The 22,487-nt window shown below is 39.0% G+C and overlaps 1 pseudogene; it reads left to right on the forward strand.

The window, feature by feature from the left end:
- The first annotated feature begins 424 nt into the window (after positions 1 to 424).
- On the forward strand, positions 425 to 10,448 carry LOC121478106 (annotated as a pseudogene).
- The last annotated feature ends 12,039 nt before the right edge of the window (positions 10,449 to 22,487 follow it).

A 22,487-nucleotide genomic window follows, 5' to 3' on the forward strand; every position in this document is an offset into this window, starting at 1 on the left:
TCATGCAGGATTGGGAGACATTTAAAAAATAACAACAACAACAACAACATATCCAATAAAGTAATGGGAAAATGAAAATAGGAGTGGACAAGAGTACAAATAAATACACATCTATCAGCCTAGAAAGCACCAACAGAGCTGTGATAGTTGATCACTAAGTGATCAAACCTTAAGAAGATTGGAGTGCTTGGGTGGCTCAGTCGCTGAAGCACCCACCTTGGGCTCAGGTCTTCATTGTGGGGTCCTGGGGTCCAGCCCCACGTGGGCTCTGCTTCTCCCTCTCCTTCTCTGCCTGATGCCACCCCCCCATTGTTCTCTCTCTCTCTCTCTCTCTCTCTCTCTCTCCTTCTCTCTCTGTCAAATAAAATAAATAAATTTTTTTATGTTAAAAAGATTTAGCTTAGGTTATTATACTTTGATTGGAATGAAGAGACTCAAGCAACACCACCAGTGGGCCAGGGCCAAGCACGCCCCCATGTGCCGGGGGTTTGCACTTCTCAGCTCCCTGTCAGCTCCACTCCATCACCTGCAGGCAGGAGGTAGGTATTTGCATTCCCATTAAGGCCTTTTTCAAACTTATTCTATGCACTTCCTAAGTGGATAAACCCGGGAGGGTGCTTCTGCTCAGGGTCTCATGGACTTGCATTCCAGGTGCTGGCCATCATGCCCTTATCATTTGAAGCTCAAGGTTTATTCGGACTGTTGGAAGAAATCTCCTCCTTGCAGCTGTGAGACGGAGGTACCGATTTTTTTCCTGCCTGTTTGTGGGTGACCCAAGGCCACCTGCAGTTCTCTGCCACGGGGCTCCCATAGTGACTCCAAACATTGATGTTTGCTCTCTTCCTTCCAGGCCAGTTGGAGTGAATCTGCTGATGTTTTGTTTTTGGTTTGGTTTGGTTTGGTTTGGTTTGGTTTGGTTTGGTTTGGTTTTAATCTCCTTCAAGAGTTCATTCCATTAGATCAAGCTCACTGAGGAAAATTTCCATTTTGAGATTTGTCAGTCAACTGGTCAGTCATCTACTTGTAAGAGTGAAATTCCATCATAGTCACCATTTCTTCCACTCACAGGGTGCAGCTTATACAAGGTTACAGGTCATGGGGGGTGTCGTAGAACTCTCTCTGTTGAATGAAACACATCATGATACCCACTCCCTACAAATAGGACCCTTAAAACAAGAGGCTATCTAAAGTGCTGCCCGGCTTGATCTTTTTGACGAATTGAAGGTAGCGCTGACAATAAAGAAGGCGTGGTTTCCACCTTCACAGAGCTTGTAGAAAGTACTGGAAGAACAAAACAAACAAACAGAAACCCCAAATAAGTGAGTAAACAGATGGATACAATCTTTGCTAAATATGATTAAAGCTTCTAGTCCTTGAAAGGCTTTTAGCAGGGTGGTGACAATGTTCAGATGGCAATTTTAGAAGATGACCCTGAACATCATTAAGAAATGAGTATTTGTTGGGAATGACTGGACCCATTTATGAAATTATTTGGTACTCTTTACTACACACAAACATAAATATGTGGCTTTAGTGAGAACTCAAGCCTCTTTCATCAGCCTGCTTTCAATTCCACTTACAATGAAGGAGAACCCTCGTCTAATTTTATTCAAGGCTTAGAGCACAGTATTGGGACCTAACCCTAGTGAGCTCAATTATGATGTATCTGTGGCACTCTAATCACTGATTTCCCTTCTTTTGGGGGCCTTCTTGCCAGTAGATGTGATCTCATTGCAATTTTCTTCAAGTGGAATGGTTCATCATTTAGAATTAGTTTGGGTGCATATAAAAAAATAGTAGTGATTTAAACAAGATAATTTATTTCTACATCAAGTAAAAAAGAATTTTTTTTAAATGCCTGAAGATAAGTATTCCGGGGCTGGTCTGGGGCTCCAGGATGCCATAAACCTGGGTTCCATGAACCTCAGCTCATGCTTTCTACCCCATAGTCCAAGGAAACTGGTCAAATTCCAGCCAGACTATAACAACCAACTGAAAAGGAGACCTGAAAAAGGAAGGTGACAAAGAGCACATGCCAGCTGCCCCTTAAGGAAAGTTTTCAGAATCTGTAAAAACAAAAACAAACAAATTTAAAAAAAAAAAAAAACCCTTCTGCTGAATTCTCAGTCACCTTGCTTACAACCCATACCTAGCTGCAAGGAAAATTAGAAAATGAAGACTTTTTTTTTCCAGCCAACTTATGTCCAACTAAGATTCAGAGTTTCCATTAGAAGGAAAATGTAAACTGGAGTAGACAACCGGCAGTCTCAGTCACATGGTATGAGGCAGGAAATGAGTTTGAGTGGAGTAGGCAAAGTCTGCAACTTGGGGCCAGTTTTGTTCTAGGCTCCTCAGGCTAACCAGAAAAAAGGGGTCCCTTATGTGTGCTGGCCTAATCAACTAGAGTTCCCAGTATAGAATTTGAAGTTGGAGCCCCATTTAGAACTGATACAGCAGTTTTTTTAATGCAAAAAAAAAAAAATGGAACAAATGAAGCTCTTGACATAATAATAGTCAGGACTATCAGATACATGTGAGAGAAACCCACATTGACCTAGGTTAAGCAAAAGGAGAAGTTTTATTGGAAAGCTATTCATTTAATATTCAAAACTTAGAAAAATATCAAACAACCAAGACTTTGGAAGAACAGTTGTTGAACGAGCCTCAGGGCTAAACCAGACACTGAAAGGTCCTTCTGTTTATTATAATATTCTCAGGACATTCTCCTTACTTCCAGCTCTATTTCATAGGGGTAGGGAGGTTAGTTTTATTTTCTTGGATTTCTCACTATGGTAAATACGTGGAATGCATCCCAGCTACTCAATCATGCCTAATAGTTCCTGACCAGAGAAGAGATAGAAAGAGATTCAGTTCCTGAAAAGGGACTCTGATGTGCCCAGTTTGGGGAATATTTCCATCCATGGACCAATCGGTCAGTCCCCAAGAGAGCCAGGTAGATGAAAACAGGAATGTGTAGGCACTGTACATGTAGACAGAGGAAAGCCATTGAGAAAATAAACTCAACAGTGGTCTACTAGACTTGGAGCTGACATACTAAACCTTTGGAAGTCCCAAACATTTGTTTCAATAGCAGAATAAGAAGAGAAAGAAAGAAGAAAGAAAAAGAAAGAAAGAAAGAAAGAAAGAAAGAAAGAAAGGAAGAAGAAGAAGAAGAAGAAGAAGAAGAAGAAGAAGAAGAAGAAGAAGAAGAAGAAGAAGAAGAAGAAGAAGAAGAAAGAAGGAAAAGAAGAAAAGAAAAGAAAAGAAAAAGAAAAGAAAAGAAAAGAAAAGAAAAGAAAAGAAAAGAGAGAGAGAATAGTTGTTTCTGTGTATATTTTAGAATTTTAATATTTCTTCAAGAACAATTTGAGAGTAAGATCCGTTTAAGGAATTTTTCATTTCTCTGTAGGAACAAAAGATGTTCTTGATTAAGAGAAGGGATTCCAATTCATTTGGTTTTATGGAAAGAAAACAGTTTTCAGACACATTATATTTCTGGCTTCATATAACTGAACTGGACTTTTATCGAATGAATGTTACATAACCCTGGCTAGCTCTTTCCCCAGCTGCATGAGAAGAGCCAATGAAGCTCCCTTGAGCTCCTCTCCCAGCCAACCCAAAAAATACAGAGGAAGGGAACTCAACCAGTCCTGCCCTATTCCTTGGGCCAAACACTTTCTTGGTTTTCTCTGCTTTCTTCCACTGTTTGTTGCTAGATGGTGTGCTTTCCTTGACTCAAAGAGTGCTGACGTTCAGAATTCATATTTGAACTTTGAAATAGAAGCAAAGAAAGCAAGTCTTCCACAGGAGTTTGATCCTAGCCTGCTTAGGCCCAAATGGCCAAATCTAAAGAATCAGTGTATGACCAAGGCTAGTAGCCCAGCCACTGGATTTCCCCAAGGGAGTTTGGAGCCAACCCCATGAAGCAATGAGGTATCCCTTGGTTTTGTTTTCTGTGCATGATTTTTGTTTTTGTTTTAATTATGGGTATGGGTATCTGTTAAGAATAAAATTAAAGTGATTGTGATGCCGTGTCATGGCTAGCCATACCTCTTTCCATAAAAATCTTTTGCAGTTCACACATACATACATACACACATTCACACGTTCATATGTTTTATCACAACTAAATACAAATGTATGTATGTGGGGTTCTAACATCCTAGTATAGTGGAGTTCTAAAATTGACTTTTAATTCCTTTTTTTTACTAAGGAGTTTATGAGACCCCCTTAGTCAGTGTAAATGAGGATACATAGTATGCTTCAATCTGGAATCCTCTTATAATCTCTTCTACGACTGTGATAGTTTTTAGCAGGCCACCTACGTTGGGATTTGTCTTATTTAAAAGCCCTCATTACTATTTCCAGGGTAGTCTTTTTCTGTTATATCTACATGCTCAAATTTCTCTACCAGTTGATTTCTATAGAGAATTAACTCCTCTAATTTGTTCTATATAATACTTTCAGCCTGCTTTACTTCTTAACCTTGACATGATCTCTCTCTTCTCTCTCTCTGTCTTCTCCCCCCACTCCTCCTCTATCATCTGTTTCGTGGATAGATGGTGGATGGATAGGAAGGAAAGGAGGGAAAGAAGGGGGAAAAGAAAGGAGGGAAAGGAAGAAAGAAAAGAAAGAAAGAAAGTTCTCAGAGAGCAGTCATATTATATTCCACAAACATTGACAAGAAGAGTCATCACTAGCTGGGTTGGTAACAATTTTCATATTGGCTAAAACATGAGTATCATGCATGATGCATGTGGCCTAGGTCAACACTGACTAGTATCATGCATGATGCATGTGGCCTAGGTCAACGCTGACTACAGAAGTTGAGAAAGTATCTGTTTAACAATTTCACACATGACACCATAGAGGTTAAACATGGTTAAAATTCAGTTGCCTTCTCTTTTTCGTAGGAGCATAGCCACAAAGGCAATAGATTCACAGGTTGTTGCGGAGGGGGCAAAAAGAGGCTCAGAAGAGAGAGACTTCAGGCCGCCAAATATAAAGTCACTACCTCACTGCTCAGCCTTTTTTGTGCCTTAGGAATGAGTCAGGGAGAGGATTTGAAAAGCCTGGGAGTGGGTTTAATGGCCCATGCGACACCTGTGAGGTCAGGGAATTGGTAAGAGAGAGCCCTCTCTTCACCTCTATTGTTCCAGGGTGCCCTAGGTCATGCCCGAGAGCTGAACACAGTCAGAAGAAGTTAGCTCCTGCCATCTCACTTAGAAGTATCAGAAAGGGAGACAGAACATGAGAGACTCCTAACTCTGGGAAACAAACAAAGGGTGGTAGAAAGGGAGGTGGGCGGGGGGGTGGGGGTGACTGGGTGACGGACACTGAGGGGGACACTTGATGGGATGAGCACTGGGTGTTATTCTATATGCTGGCAAATTGAACACCAATAAAAAATAAAATAAAAAATAAAAAAGGAGGTCTTTTTGACCTGAAGATGTTAATGAGCCTGTGATATGTGCTAACCTTGGAATGATTTCTCTTCTTTTTCTCTATCATTACTTGTGCCAGTTTGTACATACAATTACGATATAAGGAAAATAAGTTTGGATGAAGACACAGATAGATTGCAATTACTCTTCTTTTTAAAAAAAGGAATTAGTGTCTAATCTAGTTAGATGTTAACTATGTTGTCATTACTCGACGGGGTATGACAATCAGATGAGGAGGATAGCACCTACTATGTGTTAAAGCACCAATATCTATGAGTAACTAAAATTGAAGAGTAAATTTGAACTGATTCAAATTTTATTCCTAAAGTATTGGCACTCCCGTTTTTGCATTGTGATACATGTAGGGCTGGAAACACTCGGTGTTCCATATGGATCTCCTTGGATCCCCTTGACCATCCCTGAGTGACCCTCTGCCAGTTTCTAGCCTGTCACTGAGATGCTTTTGTAAAACTGCCTGAGGGCAGCTGAGGCTATTTTGCTTACAGACTTGGAGCCAAGGAGCTGAAGGTGCCTGAGAGCCTATGCACCTCCTATTCCCCCAGCCCTCAGCCAGTCACTGACACAAAAATATGAATGCCTGGCATTTACCCCTCCAATCAGGACAAAAGCCAAGGTGAATTTTACTTTTCAGAGGACTTCACAGACTCTGGAAAGCAGGCTGAGGCTCCTCTCTGGCTTCTTTTACGTCCTTGTCCTACTAGTCCTACTCCCTTTGTGGTGTCTCCCATGAGCACTTCCTTTACAAATCATGTGTTTGGGGGTTGGTATACTTCTAAGAAACCTGATCTGAGACAATGGGCTGCCTTGAATAGAAGAGAAACTGATAAACTTGGACATGGTCTATCAGAAAATGCATTGGGCTGAGTCCACCCACAGAATTCTCCCTCCAAGAAATGACATCTGTCAGATGTCACCACAAAAACACAACGTTGAAATCCTCCCCAATCTAAGCCTGGATTATGAATCTTTTCATATTTTCAGTTTTTGTGCCAAAAGAGAGAGAGAAAAAAATTAAGTGAATATTCATACAAATTTAAAGATTCTTGTATCTCATTGTGCAATTTTTATTTATTTATTTATTATTGAAGTGTAGTTGACCAGTTGTGGAGTTTTTTGATAGAGAAATGAATCAGAATCTATTCATTTTTTAAACTGTTAATGGGAATGTTGAATTCTATTGATTTACTCCAAAAAATAATAAAATGTCCCTTTCAGTTACTTTCTAGAGAAAGGTGAAGAACAGGAGGGAATGAGCAGGGCACAGGGAATGGAGACTAGTAGACTCAGTGAAAATCAAATTTGTTATCATGTCTGATGCTTAGAGAATGCTTATTTTAGGCCAATATCATCTGAATACGCTCACATACACTCTATGAATTGGAGACTATTATTACTTTCATATTTCAGATGCGTTTAAACTATGTGGGTCACTTATAAGCAAATTTTTCTACAATACAGCACTGTAAATGTATCTCTCTTATGATTTTCTTAATAACATTTTCTTTTCTCTAGCTTACTTTACTGTATAATGTATAGGATATAATACACATAATATACAGAATATGTGCCAGTCAACTGCTTATGTTATTAGTAAGGCTTCCAGTCAACAATCGGCTATTTAGTAGTTAGGTTCTCAGGGAATCAAAACTTACATGTGGATTATCAACTCCATGGGGGCGCCCCTAACTCCTGTGTTATCTAAGGGTCAATTGTACACACATCCCCACATAGACAGACATCTGCGCGGAGGTATGTACCCACCTACAGTTCTGTGAGTTGGGGAATATTATAACCTTCATATTTCAGATGGGAAGACTGTAACACTGAGATGCTAAACGTGTCCCGAGGTCATCACACAGTATGTGGCACACCTGAGGTCTGGTCCCAGCAATGTGACTCTGGTGTCTGTGCCCTAACCCACTTCACTCAGCTACCTGTTCCTGGAGAGATTGAGAGAATTAAGTAGAAAGAAACAGAGACTGAAAAGGAAAAGATGGAAAGCCAAACATGTAAAAATTGACCCACACACAACGATTAAGACTCGGACCAAAAGGTACCAACAGAGAGGAGCATGCACACATCCCACAGAGACAAGGTGAAATCGATATAAAAAGACTCCCATTGTAACACAATCACAGAGAAAAATCCATACACACAAAAAATAAGGCATGCACGCTTTATAAAGACACAGTGAGACAAACCAAGGCAGGAGAGGGGGTGCGTCTAAATAAGCAAGACTCAAGACAAATGGGACGTGCCTGCAAAAGGATCCTGGGAACCAGAATTCAGGCAGATGAGTCTTTTTTGCATGGATGGCTTTGTTGGTTTGATTCGAAGGGAACCATCGACCTTCAGTGATAGGGAGAAGAAGAAACTGATAGGAACTATCCCGTAAGGGAACGTTAAGTCCAAGATTCAGAATTTCTACTTGTTTCTTCCATTATCTATGGTTGTGTAAAAATCACTCCCAAACTTAATGGCTTAAAACAAGAACTATTTTATTATATGTCATTATTTTATGAGCCAGGAATTTGGGCATATGTACCTGGGCAAGAGTTTTGTTCTATAGGGTGCTGACTCACCCATTTTTAGCGGGTGCCTGGGTGGGGCTGAAAGATCTAAGGTAACTTCCCTCATTCACGTGATACCTTGCCACAGTCAACTGGAAGGATGGGGCTCAGCTAGGCCTCTCTCTCTCTTTCTCTCCCTCTCTCTCTCTCTCTCTCTCTCTCTGATCCTCTCTGTATTCTCAGACCTTTCTCTGTGGTCTCTCCAGCAGGGCAGTCCGACTTCTTATTTTTTGTCTTGGGGCTTTAGGAGCCCAAAGCAGAAGCTGCTACCCTCATAAAAACAAGCTCCAGAGCTGCCACAGTCTCTTGCACATAGTCTCTTTCTGTTTGTCGAAATAGCCTCATGGCAGCCCAGATTCAAGAGGAAGACAAATAGGCCGTGTCTCCTGATAAAAGGAGTACCAGAGAATGTGTGGCTGCCCTTCACCTGCCACACCACTCAAGCAGAAACAGGCCAGCGATGCACAGATGTCTGAGAAGCCAGCAAGAGTCCAAACCTTGGACACTTCCCAGAAGGAAGTGCTATGGGAAGCTAACTTGGAAGGCAGAAACTGTCTCTTGAGGTAACTAGTGAATTTGAGAGTTGGATAATTATGGAAGAGGAAGGAGGGCCCCGGGGTGGCTCAGTCGGGTAAGGGTCTGCCTCCAGCTCAGGTCATGATCCGGAGTCCTGGGATGGAGCCCCGAGTTGGGCTCCCTGCTCAACAGGAAGCCTGCTTCTCCCTTTGCCCCTGCTCCCCTGCTCATGCTCACTGTCTCTCTTACATTCTCTCTTTCAAATAAATAAATTCAAAAAAAAAAAGAGAGAAGAAAGAAAGAAAGAAAGAAAGAAGAAAGAAAGAAAGAAAGAAGAAAGAAAGAAAGAAAGAAAGAGAAGAAAGAAAGAAGAAAGAAAGAAAGAAAAAAAGAAAGAAAGAAAAGAAAGAAAGAAAGAAAGAAAGAAAGAAAGAAAGAAAGAAAGAAAGAAAGAAAGAAAGAAAGAAGAAAGAAAGGCTGTGTTGTTAGAGTCACACACTTTGTTTGGAACTAACTAGATACACTTAACTTGGCCCCAAAGGTTATCTGCGTGTTCTTAAGTGTTACATTGCACCTATTGCCTTACCTGCCTACGTGACTACCTGTTCCCACTCCACAGATCCTAAGTTCTGATAATTTGCATTGACCTTCATGTTTCTGGAGTTTCTTCCATCTGTAAATACAGCGGGGCCTGCAAGATTCATTACTAGCCCGTTGAGTCCGGATGACTCTCCTCTTCTATTTGTCGATCAAGAGACACACCCAACGGGAGGAGTGGAGACACGAAGAGCAATAGTACTGACAACGATGCAATTATATTAGCAGGGTTTTCCTTTTTTTCCCTGGGTCAAACGAGAATAGTTCGAGGCCACATAAGCAGTGTGCACACGGGCATTGGCTCTGGAGTCAGGCAGAAATCTGCCAAAGTGTTTGCAAAACAGACAACTCGTGTGAGCTGGATCTAAGATGAACTGAGTACTACTTATTTTCTAGGATTGTTGGGATTATTCAAGAAAACGGATACCGTGTGGATAGCACAGAATAGTCCTTCAATACATAGAAGCAATGGTTACGAAGACCAGGTCGACCCCGCAGCATAAGGCGGTAGGGAGCTGGAACAAAGGAATAAAACCCAGGGGTGCAGCCCGGGCTCTGGTCAAGCCTCGGTGCACCTGACCAACGCAGGCCCCAGGCAATTTGAAACAGTTTAACTGCAAACACAGATATCAGACCAAATCATATAATTTACATGAACAATATGAAAGACAAAATTAAAGAAGAAGAATTAAAGTGATCCCTGTACGCCTTGTTTTCTCAGTTTGGCCCTGTGGTAGGTATTGTAGCTTTACAGACCATGAAGATGAGGGGGCAAGCTTTTGTTATTTTTAAGGAACTGGGCTCATCCACAAATGGCTTGAGACAGTTACAAGGATTTCCATTTTATGGTAAACCAATGCGAACCCAGTAGGCAAAAACAGATTCGGATATAATATCTAAAATGCGTGGCACTTTGGCTGACAAAGAATAGAAGAAGGGAAAGAAAAAAGCAAAAACTGTGGAACAGACTGCAACCACTGCAAACAAAAAGCCTGGTCAGGGAGCACCAAATGCAGCAAATGCCCAAGGAAATTCAACACCAAATCCTTAGGTCCCTGATTACCCTCCAAACTATATTTTATTCCTCAACAATTTACCAGAAGAGACTAATGAGATGATGTTGTCTTTGCTGTTTAATCAGTTTCTGGGCTTCAAAGAAGTACGTTTGGTACCCGGGAGGCATGACATTGCTTTTGTTGAATTTGAAAATGATGGACAGGCTGGAGCTGCCAGGGATGCTTTACAGGGATTTAGAATCACACCATCCCATGCCATGAAGAACACATATGCCAAAAAATAACATATTGCATAGTTGTCTTTAAAGGACTTGGTGTTATTTAAAGTGTTTGTTTTAATGACATTTGGTCAGGCCATTTTAATAGTTGGGATGTGGGGGAGTGACAGAGAAATTTTTGTGAATTCTAAAAAATAACTTAGTTTTTGTTTAGCCTTATTGAACTATAAAATATGAAGGCCTCATTTTTGTACAATAAACTTTTATTTGTATTCTATAAAAAAAAACTTCTGTGCATCTAAACTTTAATTTCTAAATATTTTAATTATCTTCCATCTATAACTTACATGATTACACATACAATATGTACATACAGTTTATAAGTATAACTCAGATTTACATTCAGGCAGAAAATACATGTTACGCCATGGGTTTCACCCAAATTTATTTTCAGAATTCATTCTATTTTAAATTTGATTTCACCAGTGTCTGATTCAACTGATACATTTGCTCATCCATTCTTAATGAGCATAAAAATTTAGAAGGTAAAAAAAAAAAAAAAAAAAAAAAAAAAAAAAAATTTAGAAGGTATTATTGTTGATGGAAAGTAGTAATTTAAAAGTGACATCTTCTATGGCTATCATGGCTGTGCGTGTGTGTAAGCATATTTAGAGAGCAATTATTTCTTGATTATTCTTTTTTTTGAAATATTGTATTTATTTATTCATGAGAGATGGAGAGACAGAGAGAGGCAGAGACACAGGTGGAGGGAGAAGCAGGCTCCATGCAGGGAGCCCCATGTGGGACTCAGTCCTGGGACCCCTGGATCATGCCCTGGGCTGAAGGCAGGCGCTCAACTGCTGCGCCACCAGGGATCCCCTATTTCTTGATTATTCTAAGTGTGCTTAAATGTAGTACACTTGAAAAGTGTATATAGGACCCCAAAAGAAAGTTCCCGCTAGGCTAGTTGTCTTTGACTATAGAAAAGTAGTTAAAATAGATCCTTGCATCCCCTGAGTCTGGCATTTTCTATACCAGAGCCTCATCACCAGGACATCACAGATTATTTGTTTCCTCTTCTCTGTAACCTCCAATTAGAATTAATCTCTCCCAGGGGGCGCCTGGGTGGCTCGGGACGGGGGCGGGGGGGCGGAGGGTTAAGCATCTGCCTTTGGCTCGGGTCAGGATCCCCAGGGCCTGGGATTGAGCCCCACATCCTGGGCTCCTTGCCCAGTGGGATGTCTGCTTCTCCCTCTCCCTCTGCCTGCTACTCCCCTGCCCATTCTCTCTCTCTCTCTCTCTCTCTCTCTCTCTCTCTCTCTCTCTCAAATACATAAATAAAATCCTCAAAAAAAAAAAAATAATTAATCTCTCCTTCATACACCTTTGTTTTAAAGGGGTGTATGTTGTATTTTTTTAAAATAATTTTAGCATTTTTATTTGATGCTTTAAGAATTGTTTGTTCATGCCCATCTCTCCCACTTGATTACAAGCTCCTGGAGGCAAAAGACCCTAAACCTGTGTTCAAAATCCCAACCAAAATGCAAATCAAAAGTCTCCATATGTAAAACACATTCAATAAAGGGGATTAAGTCTGCTAATGCACACACAGAAACCAGTCACGTACTTCATTAACCAGCCCAAAACAGGAACATAAAGTAATAAATACTAGCTTTTTACAGCAACAGAAGTATTTTTTAATATGATGGACTATTTAAAACATACAGCCTTACTGGAGTATTTATGACTGATTTTATTCCAAAAATACATCATCTCACATCTTGAGACAGAAGGGCAACCAGTGCAACCTCTGGATTGCTGACCTGGGCTACGCCAAGGGTCGCCCGAGGGACAGCAGCAGCAGCCAGGCTTTGGAACTTGTCAGAAGTGCAAATTGTCTGGCTGCACCCACATCTGCTGAATCAGAATCTCTGGATGCAGGAATCAGAAATCAGGAATCAGAAATCTGGATGCATGCTAAAGTTTGAGGGAGATTAATCCGAACATTTATTAAAATTCCAAGCGAGGAGAGAATTAAGGGGGCCTTTCGGTCTAACTCTTTACTTACTGGATGAGATGCAGAAGCCAAGAAGGGATAAAGCACTTGCTTCAGTGGCAGAACCAATATCACTTGATTCCAGACCCATGTCCTTCTCACTTTAACCGCCCTAAAAATGTCATTTTCCCTTAAAACAAAACACAGTGGTTTTGAATGAATACTAGGTGGAGTTTGAATTCATGTTGGATGGAATCGGGGATCCAAACTGCAGTCACTTGCTGCAAATTGTTCAATTAATCAAAAGATATTAAATAGAAAGAAGCAGGGTAAAGTTGCATCCTCTTGGCTGCTGGAAAGGAATCGGGCAGCCCGTGACCCTTCTATCCATTCTGTCCCTGAGCAATAACCACACAGGCACTCGCATGTGTGCATGCAGGAATCCACGGGAAATTTCACTCCAGACACGCAACCCCATCACGATGAAGGCATTCCCCCTCCGCGACGTGTTTAGGAACATCAGGCCTCCCTGTCTTGTCCTGACATTGTGAGCGGGAAAGCATTTGTTCTTCTACCGTGAAGTGTTATGTTGGGTTTTGTGGATTTCCTTTTTCCAGTTGAGGGTGTATTCTTGTGTTCTTTCTTTGCTGAGTATTTCACGAGGAATAGATATAGAATTTTGTCAAGTGGTTTTTTTCTGTTTGTTGAGATAAGTTTTCAATCTGACTTTTCATTTTTAACTTGTAAGGTAGTGAATACATTGCTACATTTCCCGTTAAACCAGTCCTCTATTCCTGGGATAGAGCCCATTTGGTTATGATGAATTATCCATATTTGGGGGCTCAATTTGTTAAAATTTTGTTTGGGACTTTTATAAAGATGCTTATGAGGGATAGTGATGAGTAATTTTTCTTATTTGTTTGTTTTATTATGTTTCTTGGAATGCCTTTGCATGGTTTTGGAGTCAGCTTCATAGTAACTTCATAGAACAAGTTGGGGAGTATGACTTCTTCGTTAATTTTTGGAACAGTGTGTCTAGAATTAATATTGTTCTTCCCTTAGATATTTGTTAGAGTTTACCGGGTAAGCAATCTGAGCCTGGAGTTGTCTTTGTGGGAAGCTTTATAACTACAATTTCAATCTCATTAACAGGTATAGGAGTATTTAGATTATTTATTTGTTCATGAATGAGCTTCAGGAATTAATGCTTTCAGGGAATTTGACAATTTCCTCCCTCCTTCTTGACCTGGAAACTCTCTCAAAGCATTGTGGTGAGGATAGCACAGTCCTCACCTCATGTGTTTCCCATCTGTCAGAAATCAGAAATCACTCTCCTTGTAACTCTAGGTGCAGTGTTTTGAAATTATTGTTCCATATTATTTATACATTTTTGTTTGTTCCTTATGTGTGGGTAAACTCCACCCCTGGTTCTTCAGCATGGCCAGAAGTGGAAGTGTTCTTTTGATTGGCCTTTGCATGTCATTTATTTTTCCATGCGTGGTCTCCTTTTTCCTATGCTTTTACTTTTACCTTAGCCACTCTTTTCTATTTAAATTCCATGTCTTGTAGACAGCATATAATTGAGTCTTTATTTTAAAAAAAATCCTAGCTATCTCTGCATTTTAATTGGTGTATTAGGCCATTTACATTAAATACAATTATCAATACTTATAGGTTTAAATCTATTAACTTTTGGTATTTGTTTTCTTAGTTTCTCATCTGTAATTTGATCCATTTTTCCTGCCTTCATTTGGATTGCATGTTGTTTTTTGATTCTATTTTATTTTTGTTCTATTTTATTCCTAATACTGTTAAGATTTTCTCTTTTTTTTCTTTTTATAATTGATTTTTTTTTTATTTATTTATGATAGGCACACAGTGAGAGAGAGAGGCAGAGACACAGGCAGAGGGAGAAGCAGGCTCCATGCACCGGGAGCCCGACGTGGGATTCGATCCCGGGTCTCCAGGATCGCGCCCTGGGCCAAAGGCAGGCGCCAAACCGCTGCGCCACCCAGGGATCCCTTTTTATAATTGATTATGATGTGATTTAACATGGTTTTCTGAGTAATTTTTATTGACTTTTCCAGATCAGTGGGTTTATCAGTTTTCATCAACTTTAGAAAACATTTACATGTTTTGTCTTTAAATGTTTTTCTGACATCTCATCCCTTTCCTCTGGAATTTCAATTACACATATATTAGAAGGCTGGACATTGTCCTACTGGACCTGGATTTTTTGTTTTTTCAATCTAATTTTCCCTCCTGTACTTCATTATGGATAGTTTCTATTGCTATATCTTCAAGTTTACTGATCTCTTATTCTACTGTACCTAGACTGTTCTTAATTCCATACAGTGCATTCTTCATATCTGATGTTGTATTTTTCCTCTCTAGAAGTTCCATGTTGGCCATTTTTATAGCTTCGATATTAAAGAAGATTTTCTTCTCATCATTTCATGTTTTTCTCTACCTCCTTGAACATGTGGGTCATATTTATAAGAGCTGTTTATATGTCATGCCAATTTCAACATCTCTGTTATTTCCAGATTAATTCCTATTGATTCAATTTTACAATAGTATGGGTCAGAATTTTCTTACTCATTTGCAGAAGATTTTTAATTTTGATTTTGTGGATTTATAGTATCAGTTGCTCTATTTTGTTATATTCCTTTAAATTCTGTTAAATTTTGTTCCAGCGTGTTACTTATAATACGTAAGCTATAGGTAAGTTATGCAATAGGAAAGTTACCTATAATCAGATCATTCTGAGTTTTCTTTCAAACTTCATTATAGTGTGGCTGTAGAGTTAAAACTAAATTTCAAATGCTGCCTTGTTACCTTTAAGCCTCACAGTTCCCCACAGGCCTAGCTATGTGTTTCCCTGCTCTCATGGGAAAGTCTATCCATCTGGTTAGTTCCCTTATCAGCTGGACCAGCTGCACTGTACTGGGTTGTCAACTTAACATGTCTCATCTCCTGCCAGTCCACAAAACTATTCAAACAAGCCGATCACAACATCTCATAAGAACCAAGGGGCACCGCTTGTAAACTACAAAGCCTGCCTGCATAGCCACATTGGAATTACTTTGCTCCCAAAGGCAATGCCATGTGACCCTCATGGAATTTGCTGCCAATCTCTTCTGGCACCATCGCTGGGTGCATGTGTTCGACAATCCTGTACTATTTAGGGTAGGAGACCCTTCCTGCACCAACAGGGTGAATAGGAGTTCATCAGAACAGAGCCTAAAGCAACTCACAGTCTAGGGATAATGTAATTCCATGAAGATAATACTCTTGAGAATTCTATCAGATGAGCCTTGTATTATATGATCTTCACACATTTTCAGGTAGGTACATGAACAAACCTGCGTGATTTGTAGGAATTATTATTATTATTATTATTCTCCTCCTTCATGGTGGTGCTTTATGTGATCTTCAGGGAGTTTTCAAAACCTCTTCCTTATTATATGTAGATAACTTTTCAGCTAAAGACTCAAAAGATTCCTCTAAAAATCTCTGGAACTCTTTCTGTGCAGTTCTTTCCTCTTCAGCTTAGCAAGACTGTTCTGTTTGGGTTCCTATAACTTTACTGTGGCATGAAAACTCTCTCCAAGCTACTAGAAAATCTTAGGGCACATACTATTTAGTTGTCTTCTCTCAGGAGTCACAATTCTGTGCTGTTTGTTATCCAGTATCTGACAACTTTTACTTCTTACAAGTTCTCTTTTTAAAATTGTTTAAGGCAATGGATGTGGGTAAAATCTGACCCCTATTAGATTCATCTTGACTGGAAGGGAAAGTTCTCATCTAAAATTTTAAAGTGTATTTTTAAACAAATAATTATGTGCTCAAAAATGGAAAAAAAAATGTTTGTTTTTCAAATAGAAGTAGAAGCTAAATTCCACTTTTAAAATTCTGAGAATTTATAGATGTGCGAAAGACTTTGTTTTTAAAGATTTACTTTGAAACCCTGGAGACTGTTGATTTTCACCAAGATGTATGTTATTCTTTGGCAAGTTTCCTATTTTTTCTCAGTGCTGTCTCTCAGATCTCTTGCCATCATATATCTCTAGATTAAAATAAACTCCTATCTGATCTTTCTGGCTCCACTCTCAACCTCGTGTTGGATCTCTTGCCCATCAATGCAGAATAGATTGTTCCTTACAACTCTCTTCATCATAATATCCCACTCAAACTTGAAAGATATTTTTCTAATGCTTACATAATTAAATAAAAACTTTCAAGATTTGGACTACTTTATAAACTAAACCACAGAACAAATGTTATTTATTAATAGAATTATGCTCTGCCTAAATTTAAAAAGCCCTAACTTATTTCCATTAACAATGTGAGTCACAGAGTCAATGGTATTAAACTGCAATATGTTTAGCTTCCCCCCCCCACCTTTTTTTTTTTTATGCTTATTTGCCAGTATTTGAATGCTGCTTGAGGGATAATTCTCTTCATTTCTTGATCTAACATTTATTGAATGTTCACTATTTTCCAAGTGCTATGATATATATGTTAGATATATAGATGATAGTTATTATAGGCTTATATATAATATAGTGATTATGCACTTTACATATGACAATAATATAATGACATAATACTTAATTTTAATACAATCTTATGAAGTAGGACTCCACACCTATTTTCATTTAACAGTTGAGGAAATATTCAATTAGAGAGATACACAGTGATTGTATCACAGATATGAGATGTATATATGATCTTTCTGTTTCCAGAATAGAAAGATCTTAACAATTATATATAAATGAGCAATGTATGATGCAATTATCTATTTGTTGAGGGAATCCTGAAATAACAAATTACAATTCAAGCAAAAATTTATAAGAAAAAAGTAATATATGATAATAAAGTATAAAAGTCACAATGATTATTTAACAGTCATGTAATGTTAGAGGCTCCTGGGTGGCTCAGTTGGTTAAGTGTCTGCGTTCAGCTCAGGTCATGATCCCGGGCTCCTGGGATTGAGCCTGCTTCTCCCTCTCCCTCTGCCACTTCCCCTGCTTGTACTCTCTCTCACTGTCAAATAAATAAAATCTTTAAAAAAAAAAAAGTCATGTAACTCTACATACTATTGCAAGCTCTTATATACCACACCACTTTTTTAAACTTAATTAACTACCATTTGAATAAATATCATTTGAATAAATACCACTAAGAATATAGCACAAAATATTTAAGAAAAATTTTCAGAGGCATAAAAGGAGTAAATAAATGTGCCATGTATTCTCAGTTCATTATGGTCAATTAGATGAAAAACTAAACCAAATATTCTCTTTAATAAGATTATATATAATAGCTATATGTTGACTAAATTCTACAGCAGTTGCATGGTCTCTCCAAGCATACTTCTATATAGGAAGATTTTCAAGCATACTTACACAGAAAAATTTTTCACAAGCAAAATTTCAGTAAATTTTCTTAAAAGCTGCAGAAGAAAAAAGGACAATGCTACAAATGTAGACTAAGAAAATTATATACAAAACGTATACCTCTCCTTAAAAAAGTTCTCCACTGAGAAATCAAGTCTTAACTGCTTTTATAAAATTTAAGTACAAAACAATGACAAGAAAATGAGGGGGTGAATCCAAGAGATTAGAATGAAATAACAAATGAAAAATAAGAAAGCTATATAAGAGAAGAATCAATGAGGCCAAAAGTTGGAACTTTCATCTCAGTTAAAAGAAACTAATGTAAGAAGGGCAGCGCAGAAGAATGGGAGGAGCTGGTATACATGGCTTCCCTTGAACTATCACGAAAATCCTGGATGAGGGACGCCAGGGTGGCTCAGCAGTTGAGCGCCTGCCTTAGGCCCAGGGCGTGATCCTGGAGTCCCAGGATCGAGTCCCTCATAGGGTTCCCTGCATGGAGCCTGCTTCTCCCTCTGCCTGTGTCTCTGCCTCTCTGTGTGTCTCTCATGAATAAATAAATAAAATATTTTTAAAAAGAAAAAAAGAAAATCCTGGATGATATCTTTTTTTTTTTTTTCCTTATTTGGATGAAATTGTTTTTAAATGGCATAGTACAACTCTTAGCTTGAAAGAAAAGCACGAAAACTCTAGGAGCCATAAACATAGAAATCAAGCAATTAATAGAGAAGGGAAGGTGAAGCTGATGTCCTGGCCTACAGAGCAGTCAGTCAGATCCACGTGTAGGTGCTGGGGCTCCCAGGCAAGCAGGCAGATTGAGGTGGGACCAAGACTCTACATAATGGAAAGTGTTAACATGCTTCTCTCGAAACTGTAGATAAAGCATAGTAACTGACAGTTAATATTTTAAAATATTTTTAAAGCTATGAACAACAAAATTAATAATTTAGAGAACAGTCAGGGAATGCACATTCCTTTCAAGCTCAAAGAAGATTTTCAGAGGTGGATCAGGTTCTGGACCGCAAAGTATTCTCCATAAATGCTGAACAATCAATAACATATGCCACATTCCATAACTACTCTGCTACTAGGATGAAATAACAAACCAATAATTTACAGCCTAATAAATAAATCAATCCAAATTATTGTAACAAATATCTGGACATTTAAAAGAGGTCCACAATTCTAGGTAAGTCATGAGCCAAATAAGAAATCCTAATAGTGTTTATTGTGAAACATTAAGTCATGAATTATAACTAAAACCCCAATAGAATAAGGCTTGTGCGATAGAATTAAAACAGTTTCTAGAGGAAAATATATAGTCTTAAAACGTGAATATTACAAAACAAGAAAAACTAAGAATTAATGAGCTAGTTAACCAAGAACTTAGGAAAATAATAGCAGGAGGGACACATGGGTGGCTCAGTGGATTGAGCATCTACCTTCAGCTCGGGTCATAATCCCAGGGTCCTGGGATCAAGCCCCATATTGGGCTCCCTGCTCCTTGGGGAGTTTGCTTCTCCCTCTACGTCTCCTCCCTGCTTGTAACCAAAAAGATTTTCTTGAAAAGGACTGATAAAATAGAAAAAAATGTAACAAGATTGATGGGAGAGACAGAGGAAGAGAGAGGGAAAGAGGCAGAGGAAGATGGGAAGAGAGTGTTGAGTTAAAGCAACTCTCTCTGGGGTGTGAGTATGCTCCCATTTGTGAGATTTCTGATTTCCATAGGTAAATATCACCACTTTTACTGATTTTAATCTACCAACACGATGTCACGGTACACAGATTGGGAAGAGTTGGCTCTCAGCGGCCAGTACAAGCCAGCTCTAGAGTACCACTGGGGAGAAGTCGCAAACAGATAATATTAGAGCTGCAAAAGAGTACACAGTGCAGTAGAAATTTAAAACATTATAAGAGAATATCTTGAATAATTCTGTGAACATAACTGAAAGCATGGGAGAACTAGACAATTTCTCAGAGAACTATATGTTACCAAATAGACCCAAAAGCAAACTAGACTAGAACTACATCATTAAGACAGTGAATTAATAGTTTAAAAGTTATCAATTATTTAAGAACACAAAACAATCAACTTGGCTCTTCAGGTTTTATAAATGAGATTTATAAAGCAATGGTTCTTAAAATCCAGCCCTCAGACCAAAAGCATCAGCAACGTCCGAGAAGGTGTCAGAAATGCTAATTCTCAAGCTCTCCTTCATACTTCCTAAATTAGAGATTCTGAGTTTGATATCACTGAATCCGTGCAGTGATGTGCGCTGAAGTTTGAGAATGATTGTTTCAAGGAAAAGCCCAATCTAAAGTTACACAAACTATTTTAGAGGCTAGAAAAAGAAGAAATTCCCCTATGAGGCCATTATAGCCTTCTGTTCAGAATCAGACATAAATACTGTAAGAAACATTATAGGCTGATGTCACATGGAATATAAGCAAACCTTCGAGCTAAGGTGTTAATTTGCAATGGAATCCAAAAATGCCTGTGTGTGTTTGCCTCGTCGGTGTGGGCCATGACTAAGTCGGGAATATCCCAGGAGCCAAAAGATGTTTTTATAAATGGAAATCAATTACTAAATTTGCCACAGTAAAAAAGGAGAAAAGCCATGTGATGATCTCTATAGGTACAGAAGGTAGTTTGGGTAGGTTTAAATAGCCATTCGTGACAATATTTCATTATTGCTATTAACAGCCAACTAGACATAGAAAAGTTTTAACCTAATCAAAACTATCTTTAAACATTTAAAATCTATAATACTCTGATAAAATTCTAGATCTATTCCTTTTAAATTAGGAACTACACAAAGATACCTGCTATTACCACTTCTCTTCAGCATTGTACTGGGGGTCCCCGTCTGTGTGGTGAAAAATAAAAGAAATAAAAGGTTATCAACCAGAAAGAAAGCTCATTCTTTCTTGGTGATTCTATTGTGAATACAAAAATTCAAGACACTTTACATACAAGTTAATAAAGTTCAAGAAGATTGTTCAATATGAGATCACCATCTGCTTACATACAAACATTAACAGGATTCCTCTGCAATAACCTTTGATGCACAATAACTTTAAAATTTTTGGGATCCCGGGGTGGCGCAGCGGTTTGGCGCCTGCCTTTGGCCCAGGGCGTGATCCTGGAGACCCGGGATCGAGTCCCACGTCGGGCTCCTGGTGCATGGAGCCTGCTTCTCCCTCTGCCTCTCTCTCTCTCTCTCTCTCTCTGTGATTATCATAAATAAATAAAAATTTAAAAAAAAATAACTTTAAAATTTTTAAGTCACTTAGGAATAAATCTAACAAACTTAGCAAAATATACGACCCTAGTTATTTAGTGATATAAACACGAAATAGATGGAGAGTATAGAGTGTTTGTGAAAAGGATGACTCAATATCTCAAAGATTTTATTTCTTCCCAAGTTAGGGTTGCCAGATTTAACAAACAAAAAAATAAAAAATACTCAGTTAAACTTCAATTTCAAATAAATAATGAATAACTCTTTTATATAACTATCTCCCAAATATTGTAGGGGACATATTTACGTTAAAAAATATTGCATGGATACCTCTATCTACCTATCTATCTAAACATATACACATATATAGGCATTTACTTATTTATATTTATATAATTTATTATTTATCTGAACTTCAAATTTAACTGGGCATCTTGTATTTTACTGGGCAACCCTACACTAAATTAATCTAATGAATCAGTATTATCCAATATAATCCCAACAGGATTTTTTGTGGAATTTAGAAATAATCCTAAAATACATATGGAAAAGTAAAGCATGTAATATAGCAACATGAAAATGACTTTTCCAAGAATAATGGGTAAGGAAAATCTGCACTCCTCCTGGGTCTCTCCTTTACTCTCACACGACAACTACCACACTAACAACACTCTGACACCAGCTGTGGGGGCAATTCTGTGACAGCAGCTGGGTGACCTACAATTTAACTTAATTCTGACAGTATCTACCCGGAGAAAGCATTAGATCCTTCAGGCTAAGGCTGTGTCTCAAGATGTACTTCTGGCCAATCAGCTATGACCCGGAGGTTCCCATGTGTTAGAAGGTGGAGGGGAAACAGTCAAGTATCCCCCAGACTGAAAAGGCACTTTGAGACCAGAAACTAAGCAGGCCACTCCCTACAAGGTGACCTGCTTACTGACAGCGAGGAGTGGGGGGAGAATGATGCGTGCGGCTGCAAAAGTTTTTCCCTGCAAAAGTCGGGACGTAGTCCACAGATGTTATAGAGTGAGGGGCCACGCAGAAGGACGTTGTAGTGAGATCAAAGGGTTTGCACACACCTAAGGGGGGTGCATGCATCTGACCGACAGCTACTCTTCAGTTAGATCTTGCAGCACCACCTGTGAGTCAGGAAGGGCGAGACCATGTTATCCCTAACAGACTCCTGGGAGGTCAAGACAAGTCTCCCTCCACCCCCATCCTGGCCTTGGTGGGCATTTCTGAAGTATGTATATTAATCTCCAGGGGCCCAGAACACATAGCCCCAAGGGATGTCACTGAGCAAACGTGAACAAGGTGGAGAGCCAAAGATGGAGTCAGTCATTGTCAGCACTCCTACACCATTATACCCTCCTCAGGTTCAATTAATTTGCTAGAACAGCTCACAGAACTCAGGAAAACAGTCTACTTACTGTTGACCAGTTTGTTATAAAAGGATATGATAAAGAAT

The sequence above is a fragment of the Vulpes lagopus genome, chromosome 2 (assembly GCF_018345385.1).
Source record: "Vulpes lagopus strain Blue_001 chromosome 2, ASM1834538v1, whole genome shotgun sequence".
In the NCBI taxonomy this organism is placed as follows: domain Eukaryota; kingdom Metazoa; phylum Chordata; class Mammalia; order Carnivora; family Canidae; genus Vulpes; species Vulpes lagopus.